General features: G+C 41.0%; 1 long non-coding RNA gene across 1 annotated transcript; it reads left to right on the forward strand.

The window, feature by feature from the left end:
- Positions 1-5,744: 5,744 nt before the first annotated feature.
- LOC310729182 lies at positions 5,745-6,955 on the forward strand. Its single transcript, XR_014534477.1, has 2 exons — positions 5,745-5,911; positions 6,480-6,955. It is a non-coding gene; the product is annotated as an uncharacterized lncRNA (long non-coding RNA).
- The last annotated feature ends 1,733 nt before the right edge of the window (positions 6,956-8,688 follow it).

Consider the following 8,688-nt stretch of genomic DNA (forward strand, 5'->3'; position numbering starts at 1 on the left):
TTGGAAAACACTTTAAAATACTAAATAGGGCTGTAACTATACATTTGACCAGATTTATTATACTTGATTCATAATTTGAGTCCATTTGTTCAACAAAAATGATTTAGTTAAAGTTTTTGTTAAAGTAATTTGATTAATACAATTTTTTTTAGTTTAAGTTAAAGTTGTTAAAGTGTGTAGTGTGGTGTGATGGAGTGTGTGTACAGTGTGATGGAGTGTGTACAGTGTGGTGTGTTCGAGTGTGTAGTGTGGTGTGATGGAGTGTGTAGAGTGGTGTGATGGAGTGTGTGTAGTGTGGTGTGATGGAGTGTGTAGTGTGGTGTGATGGTTATTGAGAGATTTCTAATGTGAGATGTGAGTTAGTGTGATGTGGTTCTTCTCCTCCACAGAGTGTCATTGTGTCATATCACATCCTCAAACTCAGCACCTGCAGTCGCTCCCAGCTGCAGCAGTGCAGTTTCTCTACTATCTGACTGAGGGAGGTTTTTGTACGACTCTATATCACTGTGTGAACACATTGCCACTATGGTAACTCTGACAGTAATAATCTCCTGCATCTTCAGTCTGGACTCCACTAATGGTCAGAGTGAAATCAGTTCCAGATCCACTGCCACTGAAGCGAGCTGGAAAACCCGACTGTAACTGATTGGCAAGTTTAATAAGGAGTTTAGGAGCTTCTCCAGGTTTCTGCTGATACCAGGCCAAGCGATCACCATGTGAATCCGTGTACACCGCCTGACTGGTTTTACAGTTGATGGTAACTGTTTCTCCTGGAAGAACAGATTTCACTGCAGGAGTCTGAGTTACTGTGACTTGACCTCTGCATTCTGTAAAAATACACAATAATGCAGCATGAAACTGAAATATTAGAACAGAAACAATACGTGTATTTGTATGAACACATCATTGTAGAGATAAAATATGAAGCAGTGTCTGACCTTGAGTCCAGAGGATCAGTGTCCAGATGAAGACCGGGATCAAAGTCATGGTAGCTGTGGGTGAAGTTTCTGTAGCAGCAGCTCTCAGTCATGAAGTGTGAAAGTCACAGTGCTATAAACACTCCCAGAGCACTGAAGCATGTGCTGCCAATGCAAAGTGTCCTCTAAGTATGGAAACGTCTTTACTACATTCCCCCAATCTTACTGTCATTCTCACACTCAGTCACAATGGGAGATTTCCTGGAAAATATCAAAAATTTACAAGTGCATGTAGAGAAATTACAGCAGTTCAAGCTTTCACTTTATTTCCATCAGGATTCAGACTGACTACAAAGAAGATTTCAAGGAGACCAACATTATAACATTTTTCTTTACTGTCTTTATGTATCATGTATTTTGTGTTACTGAATGTAGAGATAAATCTCATCACTAATCAATAAATAATGATTAAGATCTTCAAAAATGAACAAGGATTTACTGTGAATTTACTGTGGTATGATTGTTATTGAAGCACAGTGTGTTTGATTCTGAACTTTGTTCAGAAGATGGAGGTTGTTTTATTCAGATACAGTTTGATTGGAAGACATTATTAAAATTGCATTTTGTTGTTGATGTGCAGATAAACTACTGCATCTGCTCTACAGCTGTTACACTGAATTACCAAATATCATCATGTTTAGTGTGAAAGAGTTCACATTACCCTGACTATAATTATGTGTGTGTGTGTGTGTGTGTGTGTGTGTGTGTGTGTGTGTGTGTGTGTGTGTGTGTGTGCGTGTGTGTGTCTTTTTGTGTCTGTTTGGTCTCCAGATGGACCGATATGGCCTACTCTCTGACTATTTCCCACAGGGGGGCGCTGTCGAGCTGGACGGTGTCGAGGTGAACGAATGTGTTCTGACCATCACTGAAAATTAGAAGAATGGTGTCTACAGATGCAGCAGCACCCTGATCCTCAGCAATGAGCGCTGGGAAGAGGCCGAGGTGTTTGGCTGTACCGTCTCCCACCACGACACCACTCAGATCACCTCTTTCCGAAAGAGTCGCTGTGAAGACCACTAGAATTCAAGTGTACACTTTAACACATGCTTAGAAGTCTGAGTTGGTGTCAGTGGTGTAGCTGTGCTGAAATAAAGCTTCAATCTGGAAATCATGTTTCCTTTTTCAGTAGTGAAGTGTCTTTGGTAGTGATTTGGAACAGCAGCTTTACAGCAGGTCGAGTGCAGAGCTGTGTGTTGTGCTTGAGTGAGTTTGGATGAAGGACCAGAAACATCTGCTAAAAGTGTTTAACTGTCCTGGGAATCAGAGATTTTCATGCAAATATGTGTGTGTGTGTGTGTGTGTGTGTGTGTGTGTGTGTGTGTGTGTGTGTGTGTGTGTGTTTGTGTGTTGGCTTTCGGTGGATCACTTTCACCTCTTATTTCTCTTTTTGTTCAGAATTTATATAAAAACAATAAAATTACTATTATAAATACCATTGGCAGTCCATGCATTTGGTACCTGGGCCTGTGGGTATTATGTGACTTAATCCACCTCTTAATACCACCACAATCACATTGCAATTATAGAAACCATTGATACTGTACAAAAAAGCAATATAACAAGACGTGACATTACAGTAAGAGATTTTGCATTTCACATATGCAGCACATACCCAGCTCGGTCTCTCTGCCTGGGCAATCGTTACAAATCCTTTTCTCCTTCCTTAGTGTCCAACTTCTTCTACAGCTCCTCATATGCCTTTTCCTTGGCTTTCGCCACATCCCTCTTTACCTGCTGTCGCATCTCCTTGTACTCCTGTCTACTTTTCTCATCACTCTGTCGATCCCAATTCTGTTTTGACAACCTCTTTCTCCTTATGCTCTCCTGCACTTCCTTGTTCCACCACCACATCTCTTTGTCTTACTTTCTATTTCCAGATGTCACACCAAGTACCTTTCTAGCTGTCTCCCTTATCACTTCTGCAGTAGTTGCCCAATTATCAATCAACTTTTTACCACCACTAAGCCCCTGTCAGACCTCTTCCCTGAACCTCACACTACAGTCTTCCTCCTTCAGTTTCACAGTTCCACATTCCTCTCCTAAAAGCCATACCTACCCATCACCTCCTCATCCCCTCTGTTTCCTTCACCTACATGCCCATTGAATCTGCCCCAATCACCAATCTTCATTCATAGGTACACTTCATCTAACTCACTCCAGAATTTTTCCTTCACTTCCACCTCACAACCCACTTGTGGAGCATAAGCACTGATGACATTTATCATCGCCCTTCAACTTCCAGCTTCACGATCATCTCCCTATCAGAAACTCTCTTCACCTCCACTACACACTTACTGTACTCTTCCCTCAGAATCACCCCTACACCATTTCTCTTTCCATCTACACCATGATAGAACAGTTTAAACCCACCTCCAATATTCCTGGCCTTACTCCCTTTCCACTTGGTCTCCTGAACACACAACACATCTATCTTTCTCCTCTCCATCATATCAGTTACCTCTCTCCCTTTACCAGTCATAGTACCAACATTTGAAGTCCCAACCAGAACCTCTAAATCAAATATGCGGATCACGAAAGAGAAATGCATACCGGATCGGTCGAGGCACGGGTTAACAACGACCGCCAGAGGTATCGATAGACAAGCAGGGTACCGGTGGAAATTGGGCTACTGTTGGCCGAAGGAGGAGAAGGAGAGGAGGAAGACATCCACAGAGACAGCAGGGAAAGGAGAAGTGTTGGGGAGTGGAGGTTCGGGTTGGTACTTTAAATGTTGGTACTATGACTGGTAAAGGGAAAGAGATAGCTGATATGATGTAGAGGAGAAAGGTAGATATGGTGTGTGTTCAGGATACCAAGTGGAAGAGGGTAAGGCCAGGAACATTGGAGGTGGGTTTAAACTGTTCTATCATGGTGTGGATGGAAAGAAAAATGTTGTAGGGGTGATTCTGAAGGAAGAATACAGTAAGAGTGTAGTGGAGGTGAAGAGAGGTTCTGATGGGGTGATGAAAGTGAAGCTAAAAGCTGAAGGGTTGATAATAAATGTCATCAGTGCCTATGCTCCACAAGTTGGCTGTGAGATTAGGGAGAAGGAAAAATTCTGGAGTGAGTTGGATGAAGTGGTAGAAGGTGTACCTAGAAATGAAAGATTGGTTTTGGGGCGGATTTAAATGGGCATGTAGGTGAAGGGAACAGAGGGGATGAGGAGGTGATGGGTAGGTATGGTTTTAAGGAGAGGAATGTGGAGGGGCAGATGATGGTATATTTTGCTAAAAGGACGGAAATAGCAGTGGTGAACACTTATTTTAAGAAGAAGGAGGATCATAGGGTGACATATAAGAGTGGAGGAAGGTGCACACAGGTGGACTATGTTCTATGTAGGAGATGCAACCTGAAGGAGATTGGAGACTGTAAGATGTTGGCAGGGGACAGTGTAGCTAGACAGCATCGGATGGTGGTGTGTAGGATGGTTTTAGAGGTGAAGATGAAGAGGAGGAGAGTGAGGACTGAAAGAAGAATAAGATGGTGGAATTTGAAAGAGGAAGACTGAAGTGTGAGGTTCAGAGAAGAGGTCAGACAGGGGCTCGGTGGTGGTGAAAAGGTGATGGATGATTGGGCAACTACTGCAGAAGTGATAAGGGAGACAGCTAGAAAGGTACTTGGTGTGACATCTGGAAATAGAAAGGAAGACAATGAGACATGGTGGTGGAATGAGGAAGTGCAGGCAAGCATAAGGAGAAAGAGGTTGACAAAACAGAATTGGGATCGACAGAGTGATGAGAAAAGTAGACAGGAGTACAAGGTGATGCGGCAGCAGGAGAAGAGTGATATGGCGAAAGCCAAGGAAAAGGCATATGAGGAGCTTTATGAGAAGGTGGACACGAAGGAAGAAGAAAAGGAGGCAGAGGGACCGAGCTGAAAAGGATATGCTGCAAGTTAGAGCAATAAAGGATGGAGATGGAAATGTGTTGACTAGTGAGGAGAATGTGTTGAGAAGATGGAGGGAGTATGTTGAGCAGCTGACGAACGAGGAAAATGAGAGCGAGAGAAGGTTGGATGGTGTGGAGTTGCTGAAGCAGGAAGTGGATAGGATTAGTAAGGAGGAAGTGAGAGCAGTATGAGAGAGTACATCTTTGTGAATGAGAGGAAGGACAGTGAAGTGATACGGTTGAAGGGAGAAGAGGTGGAGAAGGTGGAGGAGTTCAGGTACCTGGGGTCAACAGTGCAAAGTAATAAAGAGTGTGTTAGAGAAGTGAAGAAAAGATTGCAGGCAGGGTGGAGTGGGTGAAGAGTGGCAGGAGTGATTTGTGATAGTAGGGTATCTGCAAGAGTGAAAGGGAAAGTTTATAGGACTGTGCTGAGACTTGCAATGTCGTATGGTTTAGAGACAGTGGCATTAATTAAAAGACAGGAGGCGGCACTGGAGGTAGCATAGCTGAAGATCTTGAGATGTTTGTTGGGAGTGACGAGGATGGACAGTATTAGAAACGAGTTTATTAGAAGGTCAGTGCATATAGGACATTTTGGAGACAAATCGAGGGAGGTGAGATTGAGATGGTTTGGACATGTTCAGAGGAGGGACATGCGGTATATAGTAGAAGAATGCTGACAATGGAGCCACCAGGAAGGAGGAAAAGAGGAAGACAAGGAGGAGTTTTATGGATGTGGTGAGGAAAGACATGAAGGTAGTTGCGTTAAATGAGGCAGATGTAGAGGACAGGGGGGTATGGAGAAGGATGATCCGCTGTGGCGACCTCTAATGGGAGAAGCCAAAAGAAGAAAAAGAAGACAATAGCACAACACGCATATGCAAAATTTTTGTATGTATGTGTGTGTGTGTGTGTGTGTGTGTGTGTGTGTGTGTGCCTGTATGAGTGTGTGTGTTCAATGTAGTGTAACAGAGGTTTTTGTACGATGGTTTCATTAGAATGTATCACTGTGGAACACTTTTGGTGGAGGAACAAAACTCAGCATCAGTAAGTGTCTTTTACTTCTAAACCTCTATAGTTGATACAAAATTAATATATATTAACGTATTATTTATTTAATTCTTCACTCTGTACTCGATAAATAATTCTAATGAAATATAATGAGTGTATCAGTAAAACATTGGGAGTAACTTTTTTCAGTAAAATGAATAAGAAATGAGTGAATATTGAACAAGTGATAAATCTCCAGTGTGTTTGTGTTGGTGAGTGGAAACCTGCTCACTGGTTCATATCTGCAGTATTGTGTACATTGTTACAATGCTGACAAATACAGACAAATGCTGCTGTGTGTTTGTGTTATACAGTAAAAATTTCTTTCATCAGATTTATTTCCTTCTATCACACAGGGAGCACTTTCTATGACACATCAGTAAGAAGTTGCAAAACCAAAATAAAGCTGATCGAAGTCCGAGTTGCTCCCTAATATATAACAACTAGCTCGTAAATGTTCTCCTGCTGATTGGTTCTACTTAGCTGCAGTGATGTGAAGAAGCAGTAATGAGGAAATGTTGTGTAGCTTGTGAAAATGTGTGTTTTTGTGTTTTCTGTACTCCAGAGGGTCCCACTGTGAAGCCCTCCGTGTCTCTGCTTCATCCATCGTCTCTGCAGCTATCTGAGGGACCGGCCTCACTGCTCTGCCTGCTGTCTGCCTACTCTCCACAGGGGGCGACGGTGAGCTGGACAGTGGATGGCTCAGTCGTGAACGAAGGGGTTCTAACCAGCCCTGAAGAACAGAAGAAGGACGGTTACACACGCAGCAGCACCCTGACCCTCAGCAAAGCGCTCTGGGAAAAGGGGGAGGAGTTTGTCTGTACCGTCTCCCATGACAGTGTCAATCATCCGGTCACGTTCAGAAAGAGCCAGTGTGAAGACTAACAGCTCCAAGATAGAATTAAACACTGAGCTGCTCACACATCCATCTACAATAGAGTTTCAATTCTACACAATGCTGATATTCCTGTCTTTACTCTCTTCACTGTCCTGTTGCTCTTCTTGTAGTTTTGCTCTGCTGAAATAAAGCTTCATTTTGGACATTGGGTGTGTTTTATTAGAGTTAGTAGTCATTATCAGTGTGATGAGAGAGTGTGTTTAGCTGTACATTCAGTGCTGTGTGTTGTGCTTCAGTGTGTTTGGCTGAAGGAAGTTGAACATCTGGTGAAAGTGGTGCTCTATTTTGGGAGAAAGAGGATCATTCAGCTGTCTTCATGTAAATCTCCCTCTCATTTCACTGCTCTGTGCTACTGAGTAAAAGGAACCAGTTAAACATATATATGGTCTAATTATTTTTGAAATATTTCGAACAGCATGAAAGGAGTGTCTCCATAGTGTTTGAAAAGCACTTAGTGATAATAGATCAATATGTCTTACTACATTATAGTCGATATTAAGCATAATTCTTGACTTTTGTTCAATACAAATAGAAGCACCACATTAACATTCACACCCTCAACAGCCAATGATGATTCAAAAATCAAGACTCAAACTTTATAGTAAGACAATTTAATAAATACATTTGTAGATAAAAGTACAATCAGATTACACATTTCTAAATCTTACTCCCATTCAAGAGACCGAGTTAATTGCACTTATTTCCACATGAAAATCATAAAATTGTGATCTAGATAATTTATTATAAATTTCCTTATCAGATAATTCTATAAGCAATTGAACATGTGCTAAAAGATAAAAATATCATCCCTTAACACTGTTTATGTACCTAAATCATGCATGCTGCTGGCCCTTAATTTGAAAAACATGACCCCTGTCAGCTGTCCAAATATAGGCCAATATCAGACCTCCGCTGTATCTTCAAGATTCTAGAAAATGATGCCTCTTTATACTCTGTATGCTACCCTTCATATTACTCATATTGTCTTTTTGTCCCTTCATGGGCAAAAGTAAAATATCTTAAGGTGTGTTTATTGCCTTTTTTCTTTGAAATGCATATAAAATAATTAATAGAACAGCCTTCTTAAATCTAAGAAATATTACTTAAATAAGAAATATGATTAGTTATGGAAATATGACCAGTTCACGCTTTTATAACATCAAGGTTTGACTACTGTAATGACTTACTGTCTGGATCTAAAGGGAAGCTTATTTATGCAATTTCTAGTTACTTACTAAGCTTAAGTCTAGCATGCAGCAACAAAAATGTTTACCAGAACCAGAAAATGTTACCACATTGCTGTTTTATTCAATTTACATTTGCTCCTGAACAAATCTTGCATTATTTATGAAATACTTCTACTGATGTATAAAGCACTAAATGGTCTTGTGTTCCAGTACCTGAGTAAATCTTTGTTTGATTACAATCTGCCCTGCCTACTTCAGTCAAAAGGTGCAGGCTATTTGTTGGTACTTCTAATAATGTAGACTGCAGCAGGGGAGAGAGCTTTCTCTTACAATGTCCCACAGTTATGGTACACCCTTCTAATCAGTGTTTAGGACTCAGACACACTGTCATTGTTCAAGTTTTGGTTAAAACCTATTAACCTTCGCCACAACTTTTGGGACTTTGCTAAAAATGTTACCTAAATTTAAATGGTAAATGTTCCTGATAAAAGTGGGCAGCATACACAATTTAAATATATTTGACAAAGAAGACACTTTGAGCTTTACTGTCAATCATTTAAAGTTGATATTGCTTAAACAGATAATGTTATAGATGATGACCTTTCCTGCATTGAACCTATTTTAAATATATAAATACATGAAATAAGTTCAGGAGCAATCCAGAAAAGAACTGGGTAAAAGTCACATGT

The sequence above is a fragment of the Silurus aristotelis genome (assembly GCF_946808225.1).
Source record: "Silurus aristotelis genome assembly, chromosome: 7".
Taxonomy (NCBI): Eukaryota; Metazoa; Chordata; class Actinopteri; order Siluriformes; family Siluridae; genus Silurus; species Silurus aristotelis.